Source organism: Spinacia oleracea, chromosome 4 (assembly GCF_020520425.1).
Source record: "Spinacia oleracea cultivar Varoflay chromosome 4, BTI_SOV_V1, whole genome shotgun sequence".
Classification (NCBI taxonomy): domain Eukaryota; kingdom Viridiplantae; phylum Streptophyta; class Magnoliopsida; order Caryophyllales; family Amaranthaceae; genus Spinacia; species Spinacia oleracea.
Window position 1 is genome coordinate 164,128,065 of NC_079490.1, and position 21,442 is coordinate 164,149,506.

Genomic DNA, 21,442 nt, shown 5'->3' on the forward strand with positions numbered 1-21,442 from the left:
TTTTTGCTTGACTGGCCGAGCTTCAGCGTTGACGTCCAGCTTGTGACAAATCAGCTTCGGATTTATCCCTGGCATATCTGCTGCTGACCATGCAAAGATGTCTTTGTGATCCCTGAGTAGTCGGATCAAATCGATTCGGAGCCCCGAGCTTAGGCCCTTGCCTATTCGGACGCTCCTGTCTGAATCCTCTTCGAGGAAGATATCCTCCATTTCTTGATCTGGTTCGGGAGATAGGGTTTCGGGGCGGGCATCAACTTCTGCGGGAGATAGGCTGCTCGTGCTTGCTCTTCTCCTTTTTGCATCGCTTTCCTCTCCTGTAGCTCCTTTTTCTTCCTCGGGGCCGTCCCCTAGTTTGGGCTTTCGGACAGCAGTGTGGCAGGTTCTTCTTGCGACCTCTTGATCGCCTCTAATTCGCTCGGCGAACCCTGCGTCCGAGACGTATATCATCAGCTGATGGTATGTGGAGGGGACTGCTTGCATCTTGTGAATCATGGTTCTTCCCATGATTACGTTGTATACGGAATCGCAATCCATCACCAAAAATTCGTCCCGAAGGGTCTTTGCTGCTTGGCCTTCACCCACCGTGACTGGCAGGGTGATCTTTCCTCGAGGGATAGCTGCGGATCCGTTGAATCCGATCAGAGGATAACTGACTTTCGTCAGTGCTTCCTCTGACTCTTCGAGGATCAGCTGCTCGAAGCAGTTTCTGAAGATGATATTGACGGCACTTCCTCCGTCGACTAACACTCGATGTACGTTGTGGTTATTGAGGTCCATGGAAATGACTAGAGGATCGTCGTGTTTGTACTAGACTCCGAAGCAATCATCAGCAGTGAAGGTCATGTTCGGGGGGTGTGGCTGGTTGTCTCCCACTGCGCTGAAGTTGACCCGATGGGAGAGGGCTCTTAGGTGTTTCTTGCTGGCCTGGCCAGACTTCTGCCCCCCGAACACCACTAGGATGTCGTTTTTCTTGTGCCCTGTTGCTTCGTAGACCCTCTTCTGGGGTTGCTCGTGTTGTTTGCCACTGGCGGCCTTTTCTTTTTCCTCCCTTCGGTCTAACAAGTATTGTTTCAGGTAACCTCGGCGGACGAGGTCCTCGATGTTGTCTTTCAGCGAGTTGCATTCTTCGGTGTGGTGACCGAAGTCGTCATGAAATTCGCACCATTTGCTCTTGTTTCTCCGAGCTGGGTTGGACTTGAGCTTCCCCGGTAGTTTCCACTTTTCATCATTTCTGTTGAGGCTAAAGATCTCTTTTCGGGGCAGAGCTAGTGGAGTGTAGTTAGTGTATTTGGGTTGAAGTTCACCCCTTCTTCCGTCTTTCTTCGGGCTCATCTCTCTACCTCCTACTTTCTCTTTCCCTTTCCTTGAGCTGCCCTCGGGCTTGCTCTGGGCATTCTTTGTGTCTCTCGGATCCGACGATCCTTTCAATCTTGCAGCGGCCTTGTTGAACTCTTCGGTTCTGATGAACGCATCAGCCATTTGGAGCACGTCGGCTATTCTGGAGGGGTTCTTCATTGAGAGTTCGTCACGGAATTTCCCTTCCTGGAGCGCGTGCTTCAAGGCGAAGATGGCCACGTCTGGCTGCAAGTTTGGTATGTTCGTTGATTCTTTCATGAACCTGGCCATGAATTCTCTTAGACTTTCGTCTCTTTCTTGTTGAATTGAGGTCAGTTCTGCTGTGGTTCGTTCGGGGCGATTGTTGCTCACGAACTGTGTGCAGAACCTCTTTTTCAGCTTCTTCCAGCTTCTGATCGATCCCTTTGGCAACGATCTAAACCACTCTCCCGCCACTCCGGTTAGCGTGGTTGGGAAATATTTGCACCAACATGCTTCGGAGTAGGGGCTCAAGAACATTTGTTGTTCGTAGGAGATCACGTGATCCCTCGGATCTGTGATTCCGCTATACGTCAGGTGTGCTGGGAGTCTTACCTTCGGTATTTCCTCCATGATCAGCTCGTCCGAAAAAGGGGATGACGTGGGAGTCATGATTCTTTTCCCGAGTCTAGCCCTGATGCCTTCGCTTGCCGAGGTTCTGTGATTAGAACGTTCGGGCGTACGATGGGGGCTAGGGGTACGATCATGCCTCCTGTCTCTTCTTCTTTCTCGGCTACTGACCTCGGGTCGCTCGCCAGATTTGCTTGATTCGCCTACCCCGAGTCTCGTGTGAATCGAAGGTCTCAACCTTGAGTGGACCGAGGGTCTCAACCTGCTGAGCACCGAGCTTCGGATCCGGGATTTGGGGGTGGTAGATTCGCTTTGGAGAGCTGTTGGAGTGGGTGATGGTCTTGTGAACCAATCCGGTTGTTGTTGTGCCCTTTTTTGGGTGTCCCACGTGCTTTCCATCCACCTTGACGTCAGGTGCGTTCCTGTCAAGGGAGGGAGCTCTCGTTCGGGTCTGGACACCTCTACACTGGGTGGCTCGTTCAACCTCCGCTTGGTCCTCCTCTCTTCTCTACGGTCTTTTGCCAATCCCTGCTGCTTCTCATTGAAGAGGAAGTTTTGCATGATGGTCATGGCCGCCGTGAGCTCCTCCCTACTTGGAATTGGAGGTCCTGGGTTTGTGGCGGTCGTAGCCCTACTCGGCTGTGACCTCGCTATCGATTGAGGGTGCTCCTCTTGGTCAGATTCTGAATCTGACCGCACTATCATATCGTCATCATTGTTGTTAATAACATCATTAACCATTTTCGCGGAAAGAGGTGATTGATGTCTTTCAAAGGCTTTGAAGTGTTCTTCCCCACAGACGGCGCCAAATTGTTCCGGTGTTGTAAAGATGGAAACAATGGGCTTCGAATGAAGGCCCTTTTGTATGTGTTGAAGATCTTGCTTGCTTGAATGAGTAGAGTCTGAATTCACCTGCACAAGAGCAAAGTCACTAGCCTCGGGGGTGTTTCCGAGGAAAGCCCCTCCGATGCCTAAGTAAGAATGATGCTCGGATTCTCGAGAGAAGTTCTCTAGAAGAGTAGTCTTAAGGCGATAAATTGGACGTACCTTGAGGTGTGAGCCTTGGCGGCCTATTTATAGTGTTTGCATAATAAATGCCCATAGGTCATTTATTGCTATTGGGCCTTGGGCCTTGATGGATGGCTGACTAGCCATTTGGTAGGTTTGATGCTGTTTGTTTAGAGCCATTGGGCTTTGGACTTAGTGTCCCAATTGAGAATCAATTGGGAGCCCAAACAATAACTTTTCGTGTCCCCATAGAAAAAGACAGTAATACCCCCTAATTAAACCGCACCCTTTCATTCCAAACCCTAAAATTACCCAGAGCACACACGACATCCTCCCTCAACCCCATCGCCCTTTCTCTCTCAACCTTTTCGAATCTTCTCTTCAATGGCTTTCCCCTACTCAGAAATTCAACAAAACATGATTCTCCGGCTGCGAGGATAAACTATTTGGTGAAGACTAATATCCCTCAGACTCTCTCCGCCGTCATGTCCGTCCGGCACGTCGAATTCCAGAACCACAAATCTGGAAAGTAGAAGTTCCCAAAACAATAATGGTGAGTATTTTACAATTCCAATCGCAATTTACCCTTTTTCAAATTGATTTCAAATTTCTGATTGATTTATTCAAACAAAAGAGGGATTCATATGATGGATTCATTTGATTTCAATTTTCTGACTAATTGAATCTTCTCATAATTGCAAATCTGGAATTGAATCCTACTTTTGCTCCAATCGAATTTTAGTCTGCTCCAATTAGGGTTCTATAAATTTGGGTGAAATTCCTGGGTTTGATCGATCTTCTTCAAATATCGGGTAACAGTTTTCATTTGCTTTTCTGTTTTGTTTAAATTACATTTCTTCTTCTGGGGATTCTTTTTCTTTCTGTTTTGATAATTATTACGATTTTAATTAGGTGTTGGTAATTTAATTTCGTTTTGTGATTATTTTCAAGCAATATTCTGAATTTCTTTTGAATTAGGTGTTGTAATTTAATTTCGTTTCATGATTTTTTTTCTTCAGGATTTTAGTTAATTTTTAGTTTGCTGAAGTTTCTGCAATTTGTTTTTGAGAAAATGGGAAAGCGTGGAAATAATCAGAAGAAAGCCCCTCGGAATTTGAGGAAAATGAAGCTATTCTGAAGATGTGAAAAAATTCAATAATATGGAGGACGAAATTGATGTCTGTAAGTATTCTCCTTCGTATTGTTCTTATAATTATTGTATTGAGTTTGTATTGATTAGAAATACTGAGTTTGTATTGATTTCTTTGATTAATTAAATTGTAGATAATGGTGGGATCAAAAAATATGACAGTGTTTCCGGACTTTCTGAGGTATTTCTTTTCAAATATGTTTTTCCTCTATCATAATTGTAGTATGTGCAATTTTTATACGATCCTGCTATGTCAAATTGAATCACAAAACCTGTCAAACGGACCTAAATTAAACATTTTGGTTAACCGGTAAATGATTTGTGTGTTCATTAGCACTATAATAGGTTGATTACTTATTTAGTTCGTCTTCCTGCTAGCTCCGCCTTACAGAACTAAATAATACATTGCATTGTCGAAATAATGTTGCCTGCTAGATTCATGATACCCCGATTAACAATAATTGCTAACCAGTTTGGATCAGATGAGGTGATCCAGATGTAAATCATTATCTCTCACCAGTATGGAATCAGCTGATGTGTTGGAAAAGAAGCAGAGTCTGCAAATCCAAAACTGTTAAAGGTCAAAGAGAGGAGCTGACTCTGCTTCTTTTCCAACACAGCAGCTGATTCCGTCTCTCTTGCCTTCTGTTTTTTATCTACATTATTTTACAAACCTCACAAAGAAACATCTTTTGTGTAAAATTCACTAATGGTTTCCCAAACTCCATGCATTAAATCTTTTCAACTAATAGTGTTCCTTCAGAAGATTGTGTATTATATTTTCAACTAATAGCGTTCATTTCAACTAATAGTGTTCCTTCCTCTTCTTACTCCCAGCAGCCGAGAGATCAAATACGTCGTTCACATGGTTAGACGGTTGTGTGGACAAAAACAAAAAGTAAGGCTCTGAATCTCAAGATCATAAGGCATGCAGTTAAACTGTTGTTTCTTGACATGCTTATTAACTTTTATTTACTACTCCAAGTAGAAAATAGTTAACTTTTCTTCCCTTTTTGTGCGTTTGATGATGAAAATGAGTGATTTTTTTACAAAGTGTACTTGGACATGAATTATGCTTAAATTTTCAATTTTTATCATGTTCTTGACGGTTATATATTGAAAGTTCGTACCTTTATGCTGTGATTGTTGAAAATTAGGTTTAGTTTTTGTGTTTACTACGTTGCCTAGAACAACAACTTTACCAAATGTGGCTCGACTTACAATATTCTAGGTTATTATTCTTCCTATGAAATTCATTAACTTAGGGTGATATTATTTAGGTATAAGTCAGACTATGGAATGTTCTGCTTCTGCATTGCAGACAGTGAGCATGACTGGAGGAAAGGAACTGAGCAATACAAGTTCATTGGAGGTGATGACCAACTTGAACGGCGGGAAAAGAGAAAAACAAGAGTTCCAACAATTAGTAACAAAATAGTTGATATACCACCCGATGAGTATTGCTGGAGGAACTATAGCCAGAAACCCATCAAAGGCTCTCCTCATCCCAGGTTAAAAAGTCTTGCATACTTATCAAAACTGCATAAGATGGCTTATTCAAATTGATTATGCTGGAATTCGTGACTGGCACCAGTTCGCAGATACTCGACAAGCCATGCTTGCTGTCATAGAGAGTTGAGTTAGCTCATAATTTTTATGCATGTTTTTTCAGTAGCTAGCTTACGACATTGTAGGATTTACGTTCCAGTGCCAATATATTTGATTTTTGGCTTTAAGTTACTATGACAGCAGAATCTATCATGCCAACAATGATGCTATGCAGGTTCATAGATTTTGTATTCTGTGTTTTCTTTGCCTCCTTGCTGCCTAATGTGCTTCAATCAATATGGAACATGCTATAAATAAGAGAACCTAGGGAGGGATGACATCAAGAGATTGCTTACGCTATATAATGTGATCAGAATGTAGCTTATGGTGATGTTTACATTGCGCTGTAAACATGTATTAATCGTAGATTTTGGTCATAATGTGACTGGATTGATTTGAATGAGATCAATTGTTTGCTTATGCAGTAACGCTACATAATGTGATTGGATTGTAGCTTATATTCGCATTGAGCTGTAAACGTGCTGCTGTAGAAAATAAACTGGCATAAAGTGGGTTGGGTTTTGAATTTTTGATGTACTATGTGCTATCTCACAGATAACATTCCAGGAGGAGATCTTGAAACAATTTTTCGTTTGAAGTTCACTTTTAGGCTTTTAGCTATAACTGTTGGTCCTGTAGATTATGAAACTACCTACTATCTGTTTCAAGTATTTGTCTAGCTATGTGAGTTTTTCCAACTAGATGAGGCTTCTAACAATCAGTGCCCTCAGTGGCCAATTATGTTAATCTTCTGCGGAACCAACTATGATAATGCTTTCCACTTTAGTTAAAGATATTCACATTTATTACAAAATCTCAAACTAATCTAATTTTATAAACTGGCCGGTACAGTTTCTTTTCCATTACTATTCCAGTGGCTATGTAAGTCCAATTTGGTAATTTATGTCTAATTGATGCAATTTTTGGCCGGGGGATAGTTAAATCAGGTTCAACACTACAGGCCTACGGTGACTGTTATAAATTTTTTTCGTTAGAAATCTTAAACTTACAGAATGCCTTGAAACAATTTTTATTCATATATCCGTCCTAACGATGGTTTACTTTAAACTTGCTACCTCCAATTAGATTTAGATTTTTCGTCATGTAAGGATATTTGTTGTGATTAGTTGTAACAACAATTTCAGTTTTTTTTAATAATTTCGCACGCATCGCGTGCATATAAGACTAGTTTCATTATATATTCTAACACATTTCACACTGCAAACTTGGTACTTTTCTCTTCATTAATTAATTTATCTCCTACTTATATCTTCAATGGCAGAAGCTAGGTACTTCACTTTCAGTTACACCATTATTTTTATGTTATTTTTTATTCCATTTTTATTTTCAAACTGCGTTTTCTTTGACTTGTGATGAAAAGACTTTAACGTCACTCTTGGCAAACTGGGTTGTTCCTAATTCAGTAAAACTTAACTGGGTTTCTTCCAATTCTAGCCCAAGTTCATGGGTTGGTGTTCAATGTGACAAAACCCATCATGTAGTTTCTCTCAGCTTGACAAATTTTAGCATTTCTGGGCATTTACCTCAAATTTCAATTCACACACAATGCATACCGGTTCAATTCAAACCCAGCGAGCAAATTCAAAAACACAACAAATATCCAACCTTTTCAAACCCATTTTAAAAATCCAATGTCAAAAAGCAATACAAATATCCAACAACCCAAAATCAAAATACAAAAGCCTCAAAACCTAAAGGCAAAGCTAAGATTTCGCTAGTCGCTACCTTACAGGATTGAAACATGCAAAAGCTATTAAGAGCCTCCTCAAGTGTCAAGGCTATTCAAAGCCTCTTCAAGTGCCAAGGCTATCCAGAGCCTCTTCAAGTACAAAGGCTACTCAGAGCCTCTTCAATGCCAAGGCTATTCAGAGCCTGCATGTGTTCAAAAAGGTTATACAGAGCCTACTTCAAAGATCAACTATTCAAAGTCCATTCAAAGGCCAAATTACATCCCCAGGGGTCGACCCCTATACAAGTTTGACTAGCTTAAAGTCAATGCAACTCAGACTAACTAATCCTAAGCCTACTTCTAATATCAAGAGCCCCCAATATCCCCAGTGAAAGGTGGCTCCCATACAAGTCCGACTAGCCACAGTCGATTCAACCAAGACTATTTAAGGGTGAGTTTATCTCTAGTCTTGAAGGGAGTCTTGAGGTGAGTCTTAAGCCTAAATCTTGGGATAATGTGGTAAAAGACTACACCAAGTCTTGAAGTGAATTTGAAAATCCAAGACTCACTCAAGACTCCACTTTTTTCTTCCTCCAATCAAATCATGCCACATCATCAAACTTAATTTATCTTATTTCACCCAATTAAATTATTGATGGTTTATGTATTATTTTGTTTCATTTGCCTTTAAATTTATGTTCTAGATCTTTTGAATTTAATATGTTGTATTATTGTTTCTAATTTGTACGGAATATATGTCAATTTTGAAATTAACATTTTTTGTTTTTTCATTTTTTTCCTCGAATTATAAATTACTTTGTTTTAGAGCTGATCAACATGGGCCCGACCCGACCCGGTCCGAAAATTACCGGGTTATGGGCAGAAGATTCCTGCCCGATTTTTTAAAAAAATTACGAGCTTTGGACAGCGCAAAACAACAATTTTAGTTATAAATTTGGTCTGGCCCGAAATTGCTCCGAAAAGCCCGCTATTTTTGGCCCGAAATAGCGGATTTTGGGCATACAAAATTGACCCGAAGCTAGGTCTGGCCTGGCCCGGCCCGGCCCGCGCGACCGACATATTTAACATATTTTTATGCCCTCGACCCGACCCGAACCCGGCTCTGCCTGCATGTTGATCAGGTCTACTTTGTTTGTATATTTTTTTTTTTTTGAGGGAAAACGTTAGGTAGGCTTATTATTGCAAATCAAGCTCCACCAAAGTAGTGATACTTTGGGGAAAAGAGTTCATACAGATTAATTCAGAACTATTACGAGTGTCCTATCTTGCCACTAGATGTGCCACCGTATTCCCTACCCTTCTAACATGAGAAATTGCAAAAAAATGAAATTGCATTGCTAGTTTTCCTATATCATCATATATCAAGTTCGAGTGACATTACTTGCATCACCTTCCATCCATATACGATCAAAGCCATACCTTCGTGCCACCAACAGGCCGTAACGAGCAGCTGCAGAGCAACATCTGCCTCCCACACAACATGTACTCTCTTAATAGCTGTCAAAATGAGTTGCCCACGATCATCCCTTATAGCTACTCCTAGCCCAACATACGGTGGAGCAATATGGGCGTCCACGTTAATTTTAACAACACCCACAGGAGGGCAAAGCCACGATGACGCCGAGAGCTGCATTTGTGATGTACGTGGCTGAAAAACCTTCATCGCATATCCACCATAATCTTCAACCAGCTTCACGAATCCTACAGCAACGGTAACGCCATTTATGTTGTCTTCATTATGGGCTCGCTTGTTCCGACTTTATTTGTATATAAGAAAACATAGTTTCAATATTATTTAGAAAATGTACCAAAAAAAAAAGATACATACATAAATATTATTTTAAAAGTTAAGTGAGTCTGAGGATAATGTGTAAAAATTGAGTGAGTTTTGTGTTAGTTTGGATAATGAAAAAATTAGTGAAAAGCTGATGTGGCAGAGTCTGGAGATTGGAGGTGAGTCTGGGGATAAACTCAACCTAAGGGTGAGTTTATCCCTAGTCTTGAAGGGAGTCTTGAGGTGAGTCTCAAGCCTAAATCTTGGGATAATGTGGTAAAAGACTACACCAAGTCTTGAAGTGAGTTTGAAAATCCATGACTCACTCAAGACTCACTTAAGACTCCACTTTTTTATTCCTCCAATCAAATCATGCCACATCATCAAACTTAAATTATCTTATTTCACCCAACTAAATTATTGATGGTTTATGTATCATTTTGTTTCATTTGCCTTTAAATTTATGTTCCAGATCTTTTGAATTTAATATGTTGTATTATTGTTTCTAATTTGTACGGAATATATGTCAATTTCGAAATTAATATTTTTTTTATTTTTTTTCTCGAATTATAAATTACTTTGTTTTAGCGCTGATCAACATGGGTCCGGCCCGCTGGCCCGACCTGACCCGATCCGAAGATTATCGGGTTTTGGGCAGAAGGCCCGCCCCAACCCGATTTTTTTAAAAAATATTTACGGGCTTTGGACAACGCAAAACAACAATTTTAGTTATAAATTTGGCCCGGCACGCAATTGGCCCGAAAATCCCGCTATTTTTAGCCCGAAATAGCGGGTTTTTAGCATACAAAATTGGCCCAAAGCTTGACCCGGCCCGCCCCCCACATAATGGACAAATTTCCATGTCCTCGGCCCGATCCGAACCCCGCTCGGCCCGCCTTTTGATCAGGTCTACTTTGTTTGTATATAAGAAAACATAGTTTCAATATTATTTAGAAAATGTACCCAAAAAAAATATATACATAAAATATTATTTTAAGAGTTAGGTGAGTCTGAGGTGAATTTGAGGATAATGTGTAAAAATTGGGTGAGTTTTGTGTGAGTCTAGATAATGAAAAAGTTAGTGGAAAGTTGATGTGGCAGAGTCTGAAGATTGGAGGTGAGTCTGGGGGATAAACTCACCCTAAGGCTCCGTTTGGTAGGGCGTAAAACGTTTTCATGGAAAACGATTTTCCTCTTTTTAATCATTTTACGTTGTTTAGTTGGGTAAGGGATGAAAAACAATTTTCCATGACTCCCTCAAAAGTGGAAAACCATTTTCCATTTGAAAGGAAGGGAAACCACTTTTCCGTCTTTTTCATGGAAAATCGTTTCCCAGTGGTGGAGTAAATTCCAATACAAACTATAGGCGAATTTTAATACAATACTCCGTAACAATTAGGAAATGAATGCAGATCAAAAGTTCAATTAATAAAATCATACAGAGTACGAAGTATTTATCAAATCAAAAGTTGGTCTAAAGTCGGACTACATATAATCCTGAAAAATTTACGTAATACTCCCTCCGTCCCTTAATACTCGACCTGTTTTGACCGGACACGTTTGTCAATGCACAACTTTGACCACCAATTTCTTTAAATACATATTATAAAAACTTATAAAAATATTAATATCTTGAAAATATATATTAAGATGAAGCCTACAATATATTATATACTAACATTTGTTTTCATATACTAGAAATAAAATATGGTCAAAGTGAATTATATAAATAGTGCAAAAAGTCAAAACAGGTCGAGTATTAAGGGACAGAGGGAGTAGCAACTAGTTAATGAGACTTCAAAACAACACACTTTCGATATTTTCATTCAAAAGAATCAAAACAACACACTTTGGATATTTTAAAGGAAATTTTGTGAAACACTACCTTAATGTTTGGACGTTTTGTGAAGTAACCTTATAAAAACTTTTTTATATTTTCCTACCTTAGAAGTTTGATATGTTTTAGTAACACTACCTTGTAACAGAAAACGTTAAATCTCTCCGTTTGTGGGCCCACCCCCAACGACTTTGTTCCATTTCTCTTTCCCTTTCTCCGTAGATGATCTCTGTTTCTCTTTCTCAGTCTCCGATCTCTCATTTCTCAATCTATGTTCTCATCCGAATTCAATTCTTCTTCTTCTTCTGATAAAAAGGCATGAGTTATTTCTCCCTTCTCCGTTGAAGCTGTTTTCTCTCTCTTTCTCTCTGCTTCAGACCATAGACATAAACAGTGACTGAGAATTAAAACCCAGAGTGAGAAATTCCCAATGCTTTAGTTTCCCAATTCTCCACCCGCCCAGCCAAACACGCCCCAATCCCTTTAATTACAGAGATAATCTTCTCTTTCCTTTTTGTTATTTTTATTTTCTTCATCATAAAATCAGATAGTAAGTCCACTTTGTTTCGTCTCTTTCGTCTCTTTCTCACTTTCTCTATCCTCTACTACTTAAAATTTGAAGAAGTTTGTTGTTCATACCCATAATTCTTTTTCATTTGGGTTTCTTCTGTTCATGTCATTTTCTTTTTTTCTCTTTTTCAAAGAACAATTAAAAGTGGCATTTAATTATTTTTGGGGAATAATTATTGGGTAGTTGAACATAACCCTCTATAAATTTAATTGTTCTTCGTAAATGTAATCCCTCCCATTTCCCCCTTTTTATAGAAAAAAAAATTGATTGTGAGATTTGTCTGTTTCTATAATCGATTTTCTTTTCTTTTGGGTTATTTTTTAGAATGTTGGGAACGAACTTTGTTTGTTTAAGGAGGAAAAAAGATTGTTTGAGTTTTGGAGTGAGTGGTGGAAATGACAGAGGTGGTGAAGCAGCAGCTATGGTGAATCAGACCGATGATGATCAAGAAGTTGTTCATCATGGTGTTGAGGAGAGAGAAAATGTAGGAGGTGAAGTTGAAGAAGAGAACCAGAGATTCGGTTTAAAGAATGTTTATGGCATGGTGGTTCTGCTTATGACGAAGAGAACAGAGATTGAGAAAGAGGGAGAAAAATGGAATAAAGTTGTTGGGGGTGGGACCCACAAACGGAGAGATTTAACGTTTTCTGTTACAAGGTAGTGTTACTAAAACATATCAAATTTATAAGGTAGGAAAATATAAAAAAGTTTTTATAAGGTAGTAATTCACAAAACGTCCAAACTTTAAGGTAGTGTTGCACAAAATGAGTTTGCTGTACGGATTGCTTTTGACTGGTGGCATCCTCAACTGCTAGCAGAGATAATGTAATGTACTAATAAGTTGTTAACTTAGGGCCTTCTCTAGTTCTCCCCCCAGCTTAAGCTCCTCAATTTCCTTCCAAAATGGAGTGCATGGAAAAAGTGTAAGCTCCTTTAATATATGCCATGATATTGTATGTCTTTGATTTTGATTCATAAACATAAAAGACCGATTTCCTTCACATCTGCACGTACACGACGAACAAGCAGCATTCATCAGTTTCAATGCCATATCAACATACCCACCAACAAAATACTTTTGCAAGCAATGTGATGAAATACTTTTTCGAGCAGGATAATCCCTGATGTGAAACCCAAAAAACACATCCAAACACACGATAATTTTGACACTATTTAGTTTTTTACATCTATTCTATGACATAGACTACACACTGAATATTCACTACACTGCACCCAATGATACAAACCACCCTTAATCAACCATACGAACAAAAATGAACCACTAGAATCTTATACGTAAATGAAAGGCATCCTAAAGACATTACGTACTCAAATTTTTTTTATCAAAGCAAGATCCAACCTTTCAAATGTCAAGCTACGTGTAAAGTCAACTCTAGCAAGCAAAATAAACAGAAAACTAATCCTCACCCCCTGTACTCCTGTACTCATAAATAAAACCAGCAGCTTAAGGGTAAAATAAGTAAAGATTTGACCAACAAATAAGTTACTTCAATATGGATTCTCATATAGCTAGAATGTTGTTATTAACAAGCACATTATAAAATAGAAAAATGAAATGCCCAATTCACCAAAAAGATTAAAAAGTGCCATCATTTCCTTCTCTTGTTTGAAAATGGAATGAAATTCTCCAAGTAATGTAGTCCTTTTGAGTTTAGCTACAATGGAGATTATATTCATGCTAACCTTTTCAAGATAGGTAGCGCCCGAGTGAGCTGCCCGACTATCATAAACAGTTGATCATACCCATCATTATCAACCAACCAAAATGTCGAAATATATTCCTGATATAAAAAAATTTATGGATAACAAAGGTATTTACACCTCGATCCCTTAAAAAAAAGTATTACAACTGCTCAAGTCTCTATTCATGACTCTGTGTCAATACTCAATAGAATAACTGCCCACCAGCTCATGCCTTAATCCTCTAAAAACAAGTAGCGTGAAATTTACATATCCGATCCAGAACTACCCTAGACTTTACCTTTGACAAGAATGTCCACCAACCAGCATCAAAATTTAAAATAAACTTAGGAAGTTTTAACAAGTGATCAAATTCTCCAAATCCAGCCAAACGACTTTGAATACAAGGCATGTATACTATTACTTCGGTCATTAGAGGTTGAAACCAACAAAAAAAGTACAAGATCCCCTCCAAAACATAACCTGATCGAAATGCATATGTTTTCATTCAAAACCAAGTAGAAATAGTAACCACAAGGGTTTGGACCAGACCATATGCTATATACGGTGTATATGAAAGAGGCAACACTAAAGCCTCAATGTTCTCCAAATAAACAACTTCCTTCCTTACCAAGCTTCATAACAAACATCAACATGAACACTTGTCATCTTCTTTGCAGCCAATGCTTCAACAATTCTACGTCTCATATCATAATAATGATTTCTAACTCCTCAGGAATTATAGATGGATCAAAATTACAGAAGTTTCATCTACGTACTTTCTCCTCCATGGGAGAACTTCATCCCTTCACTAATAAATAATTTTATAGTATGCTTATCTGAATCAGCCAATGCAAACTCGATCAATATGAAACAGGCGTACTAAATCAATTGGGAGGAGAGATATTATGGTGATAAGAAGGTTATCTGGGAGAGAACTTAATCTGTCTTCTTCTCCTGCTTGATTATGTGCACCGCTGCAGCTGCCATTGTTAATGTCCTTGAGCTCCACCTTCAAATTCGAAGGTTTCATCTTCTTTCTGCGCGGCATCGTCTGAATTTTGTATCTGAAGTTACAATTTTGTGAAATTGCAAAATTCAATCAAAAACCTCACTAAGCGGACTAGAATTTGGAAAAATATTTGAGAATGGTCCTGTTTGGCAATTGGATGTTGGATGTCAGGCTATTTTATTTGGCTTGTTTGACTGGCGGTTAAAGTTGGCTATTTGACTATAAATTGGTTACAAATATGTTTGGTAAAATCAATTGTTGGTTGTTGGCCGTTGGTTGTAGCTATGTAAAATGACATTTAAGTACATTTAATGTCTTTTATTCATTTTGCAATCTGTATTATGTCGGAGTAAAACGTAATTACAAATAAATAAATATAAATTAAAAATAAATTACTTTATGCAATAGTATTAATAAATTATTATTTTAATTAATAATTACTGAGTAATAATTAATAATTAATAATTAATAATTACTAATTAGTAATTAGTAATTGGTAATTGGTAATTAGTAATTAATAATTAATAATTAATAATTAATAACTAATAACTAATAATTAATAGTTATTATTTATTAATTATTAATTATTAGTTAATTAGTAAAAAACAAGGACAAAAAAGTAATTTAGATAGTGAAATGCCAAAAGCCAACTCCAAAACACTAGCTTTTCATTTTTGGCGGAAAAGCTGGCTTTTCATCAAGCTAAAAAGCCAGTTACCAAACATATATTTTTTGGATGTTTGACCAGATTAAAAAGCCAACAGCCAAAACCCAACCAAAAAGCCAGCAAAAAGCCACTTGCCAAACAGGGCCAATGAGAAAGTGTAGGAATTTGCCATTGGAGGGGGTTTTAAGGGGCTTTTTTGCCGGAACAACCTAATTTTTTGTACACACATTCTTATTTATAAACTAGTGTGTGACCCGGGCGATGTCCCAGTTGCTACATTGAATAATGTTTTAGATTTTTCTTGAGCTCAATATTTAACCAAAATACTTGTATTCTATAGAATGAAAAATATCCGTTAAGTTTGTCAACTACACATGCACGCTAAGTAATTTATCATGGCAAGTAAGTTTTCAATCATATCATCTTACCATTTGTATAATTTATTTTCTCGTGGAACTAAGTACGTCAAATTAATAAACACTAAATTAGATATATATCCAGCTATGTAAGACAATCCTATAGTTGATTCTTATGAGACTTATGACATCAGGTTTCTTCATGGTTGTCATAATGTTTAATTTGTTTTCTTTTCAAAATAGTCCATATATAGAAATTAAAAAGTCACATAAAAATTTATTTGTTTTAGATTTCATGTGAACATTTATTTATAAATTAATGTGAAGAGATAAACCACAATTGGTGGTTGGTTAAGATGGTAATGAGAATTATCATCCAAACTGGAGGTCTGGTGTTCGAACCTAACTTATTGTATTGATTTTTGGTTGTCATTACATACTACATGGTGAGTGGATGATGTGGCGTGAGGAGAGTACTACGTGACACATATACATTTTCCACAACGCCTTTTAATATATTAGTATAGATTAGATGGTGTACAATAAATATTGTACACGGAAGTAAAAGTTAGCTCAAAATGCTTAAAGGTACGGATTACCTATTTTTTAATGATAATTTTTTTCATTTGAATAAAAATTATTTCTTCAATATCACTAGTCATGTATAAATTAATCATTTAACCCTTTAAAATGTTTATCTATCAACTTTTATTTTTATAATATAAATGTTACAAAAAAGTAAGTTAAAGTTACAAAAAGCTGCATAAAAGTTATCTTGGTGTACAATAAATTTATTATACACCTTGTGCGCGCAAAGATCTTTTGTTCTTTATAAGCAAAATAAATTTAACCATCTACGAAAGGGGCTTTTACCGCTTACGTACTCCATTCTGTATATGGATAATAAAAAATTAATTTCCTCCTTTAATATGCTGTAAATATTACGGAATATTATATTATGAGATATTTTATTTTAACTTTTAAAAAAGGCATTAAACAATTAGGTTTATACATAGATTTTTATTTTTATTTTACCGTATTTTTTAGAAAAATTAACATATACTTGGAAACAGGTCTATAAACGGTCCAAACTCAACAACATAGGTGGTATGTGCACGAGAAAAAGAACAGGACATTTTTCACGTCATTACTTGAAGCAGCGATCCTCCTACCAGAAAATTTAGGCTCTGTTTGGCAATCACTTTTAGTCACCTTAAATGATTAGATGCTAATAATTTAAGTCACCTTAAATAAGTAGGAGGATTTGGTAAGGAGCTGAAATAAAATTTAAGGTGGGTAAATGGACTGATATTGAAACGTTAGCGTCTGTAAATCACACATGGAAATTTTATACCTTTGTATTTTTCTTTTAAAAAAAAGGAAGATAGAAAAACCAAAATCCATCGAAATAATTAATCAAACAACAAACAATATTCACCGGTATCGATACTCCATACTAGAAACATACAGCTTATATTATCATCAAATCTCATATCAATTTCTTCAATGATAATATCTTTCCTTGTTCATCAAAGCCTAGAAATCCAATTGTGCTAAGAAAAAATGATAGAGATGACGCAAATCCTAAATAAGTCTGCCAAATGACGTTAATATTTTCTACAAAACCAATCCAAAGCAAGTCTGTCAAATGACCCATCTTTCCCATTTATCATTTTTTTGAAAATAATTTGGTTTTAGAGACCCAAATTTAAGAACCCAAATTAAAATACCATATACTTTGTATTAATATTTTATTCATTTATAGAAGAAAAAAAATGTTGATATAGGAGTATATGAAATGTTGCTAAAAATTCAATAACTTAAACAATCATTTTTACCAAACAATTTACCTATTCAGCTATCTTATTAGTTTCAGTACCTTATCAGTTTCAGTTGCTACTTTATCTTTTTCAGTTAACTTATCAGTTTCAGCTTCATTTCAGTTGGTATTGCCAAACATAGTGTTGAGCCAATATGGTTTTGATGATGACGAACTAAAGTAATCAACTAATGTGGTTTTCAAGTTGTATGTGTGCAAGGATCATTAATAAATAGTTGTGCCCAAGTCATCAATAATAGAACTTACTGCAAGTTGATGATTGTGAGATGCTTATAACAAAGAAGCATAAAATCCAGAGCTGGAATTGTAGAGCAATTCCTAAGGATGAACTCTAGATAAGCTGAGAGTTATAAAGTTCTTGCGGAAGAACTGGAACTCCATATGAGCTAGAGGAACTCCGAAAGAGAAGCAGCAATTCCTGAGTGGAAACTCGAAGAGAAGAAGTCGGGAGCGTATGAGTTTACATTTCGGGCTTCAATGTAAAGGAACTCGTGCCTAAGGAACAACCATTGTTCCTGAGGAACAATCGTTGTTTCTGAGGAACAACCAATATGCGGAGCACTTGTTCATGAGGAACAACCAATGTTGGGAGTTCCTGAGGAACAACCAATATTATGAGTTCTTGAGGAACAACCAACATGTGGAGTTCCCGAGGAACAACCAACATACCGAGTTCCCGAGGAACAACCAACATGCCGAGTTCACGAGGAACAACCAACATGTCGAGTTCCCGAGGAACAACCAACATGCGGAGCAGCATGGAACATGAAGACAAGAAAAAAGAGTTTGTTTTCTAGGATTCATGTAAGTATGTGGAAACGTGAAAGGTAATGGAACAAGGTGTCAAAAGGAACTCGTGAAACTCGTGTCAGTGAACTCGTGTCTAGGAACTTGGTCTGCATCCTAAATATAACGTCAGTATGCATTAATCTAATTGTCAGTTAACTTAGAATCGTGCATTTAGGATAATTTATTTAAGAGTTTCAATTTGATTAAAAGTCTTTAATAAATAGATAATTGACTAAGTCTAGGATTCTAAATAAGATTTATATTTTGGAATAGGTTAATTAAATTAATTGATTAATTAGAGTTCTAGAAAATTGGGAATCCTAGGTTGTCAAGGCTAAATAAACGTTTATAAGTAAAACAATTAAGGTTCCTATTTACATGGGAATCCTATGAATTCATGGGTAAATCACGTTTAATATAACTGACATATTAGTTGTTGATTTTAGGATCATGCCCTAGTAACTAGGATGCATTACTTGGTATTGGCTTGTTCCCCAAGTATAATTAATCACATTATACTCCACGATCATATATCACTTCAACAGTTAGTGGGTTAGTGGTTGTGCTTGTTTCCCAAGTAAAGAATCATGGAGTAGTGGCCAAGGCATTCTTGAATGCTATAAAAGGATGCATCACGTCTGACTTCACAGTCATTCCACAGAGTCTGGTTCACGTGGAATGTAATTAAAGAACTATATATGTTCCACGTTTATGAGTCAGTACCTCAGTTTCAAGTCCTTCCAGTTCCATGTTCCTCTTTGTTCTTTCACGTGATACATACTAGAGGGATACTAATCAATTATCAATCATCTATATTTTGAGGGTTGGTCAAGGGTTGAGTGAGCTCTTGTAATGGGGCATTGGTCAAGGATTTGAGTGAATTCTTGTATCAAGTTTTGGGCAGGAACTTGAGTGAATTCCTGATGTGTATGGGGTAGGAACTTGAGTAAGTTCTTGTTGTATTTGAGTAGGCTTTGAGTGAAGTGTATAAGAGAGAAACATGGAGGTTTTGAGTGAAGCAAAAGAGTAAAAAGAGACTTCTAAGGAAGTTAGTGAGAGCGTAGTTGTTTGAGGAACAACTATTGGGAACTGAGTTCGTAGAGGAACTCGAAGTAATACGCGAGCTCCTTATAGGTTTGTTGTTAATTATTGCCCTATAGTGAAAAGAGTTTGAGTTGAAATTCCTAATGGGTCGAGATTTTCTTTCTAATTGGGCCTAGAAAGTTTGAGTTCGGTGCCTTAGTAGATGTTGCTCACAACTTTTTTTTCATATGCTTTGTCAAATATAGTATTAATAACATGAAGCTCCTCCAAAATAGTTGCATTAGTTACAAGTTACAACATATTCTAGCAACTTCAACTCAAGGTCATTCCCAAATAGATTAGAAAACTCTATCTTCTTAAGATTAGCCAACAAACAACGCGGTACAAAGGGAGTTCGAATTGGAAGTATATGACTATATGTTACGGATATATTTGTTAGGATATACTATTAGTTAGAGTTTAAGTCAATTTAGTATGCCAGTATGTCAAGGAATATTATCGTTATTAGGAAATATATGTTGTTTATGGTAATATTTCATTAGGATAGTTTAATTATAGATCTCCTATTCCTAGCTAATTACGTATGTTGGTGGTAGAGGTTGCCTAATATGCAAATTACCCCTTGTTTCCTATATATTCTGGTCAGAACATCTCAAGCTTTGCATCTTCAAAATACTTAACATAGTACTCCGTGTTAGATCGAGTTGGTTAAGCTTTCAAGCCATAATCATCATATACATATTTCTCAGTATGTGGAAGAATTACAGGGTAATAAGCGGCCCGTTGGGTAGCATGAGATCGGTTGCATTCGATCCGAGTAACAATTGGTTTTGCACTGGATCAACAGATCGTACCATCAAAATATGGGATGTAAAGTCTTACAGGACATTCAGGACAAATAAGAGGAGTTACTGTTAGTCAGAGGCAAACCTACATGTTCTCTGTTGGCGATGACAAGCTCGTCAACTGTTGGGATCTCGAGCAAAACAAGGTCATTCGCTCTTATCATGGTCACCTTAGTGGAGTCTATTGTATAGCTTTACATCCCACTATTGATATAATACTTACTGGTGGTCGTGATTCCGTTTGTCGGGTTTGGGATATTCGTAGCAGAACACAGGTTTTCGCTTTATCAGGTCATGATAACACACTTTGTTCTGTCGTCACTCGCCCTACAGATCCACAAGTCATTACAGGTTCTCATGACTCAACTATTAAATTCTGGGACTTAAGGCAGGCAGGAAAGACGATTTTAACCCTGACACATCACAAGAAGTCTGTACGGGCTATGGCGCTGCATCCGAAAGCTAAAGAGAGTGTTTTTGCATCAGCTTCTGTTGATAACATTAAGAAATTCAGCTTGCCTGAAGGAGAGTTTGTCCAGAATTTGATCACTAAGGAAAAAGTGATTATTAACTCGATGGATATTAACGATGATGGTGTATTGGCTACTGGTGGGGATGATGGGAGCCTTCAGTTTTGGGACTTGAAGAGTGGAAGTAATTTACAGCAAGTTCAGACTGTGGTGCAACCTGGTTCACTTGACTGTGAGGCTGGCATCTATGCCCTTTCATATGATCAAACTGGCTCTAGGTTGGTTACTTGTGAGGCTGACAAGACGATCAAGATGTGGAAACGTCAAAATTAGCCAAATAATTATACGAAAGTGCTTCATATTCCTGGTACATGCCATTCGTACATGACAATTGATAAGATTTAGTAGTTCATGAATTTTGTAATTTTATTTCAGGGTGATGTTAAAGGTCGCAATAAAGTTGTCGTAATTTTACGAGTCGGAGTTTAATTGGTACATATAAGTGTTACGTAAGCTATGCGTCATCAGAATATTTTTTTGCTATCAATGCAATATTTTTACTATGAAAATATGTAAATATAAGGTATGCGATGAAGGTAATAAATTAGAATATTAAGATTTTCCTACATTTTTTTGAAACATGTATTATAGTTTATACTCCCTCCGTCCCTTAATACTCGACTCAGTTTGACTTTTTGCACTATTCACGTAATTCACCTTGACCTAATTTTATTTCTAGTATATGAAAACAAATGTTAGTATATAATATATTGTTGGCTTCATTTTAATATATATTTTCAAAGTATTAATATTTTTATAAGTTTTTATAATATGTAGTTAAATAAATTGGTGGTCAAATGTGTGCATTGGCAAGCGTGTCCGGTCAAAATAGGTCGAGTATGAAGGGACGGAGGGAGTATAAGTTAAATATTTTAGTTTCCAATTTAAATCACGACACATAAACATATCATGTCATCATTGTAACACGGCTTAAAGGTGGCATGTTGTATGAGACGTTATTGCTTCAATTGATCAGCTTTATCCTCGACACGGTATTTGCCTCTTTGGCTAATAAGCTACCGCATGCTCCATCAGTTGATGCATTAACAACGTAT

The 21,442-nt window shown here is 37.2% G+C and overlaps 1 pseudogene; it reads left to right on the forward strand.

Moving 5' to 3' along the window:
* The first annotated feature begins 19,698 nt into the window (after nucleotides 1-19,698).
* Nucleotides 19,699-21,081, forward strand: LOC130459639 (protein pleiotropic regulatory locus 1-like; annotated as a pseudogene).
* The last annotated feature ends 361 nt before the right edge of the window (nucleotides 21,082-21,442 follow it).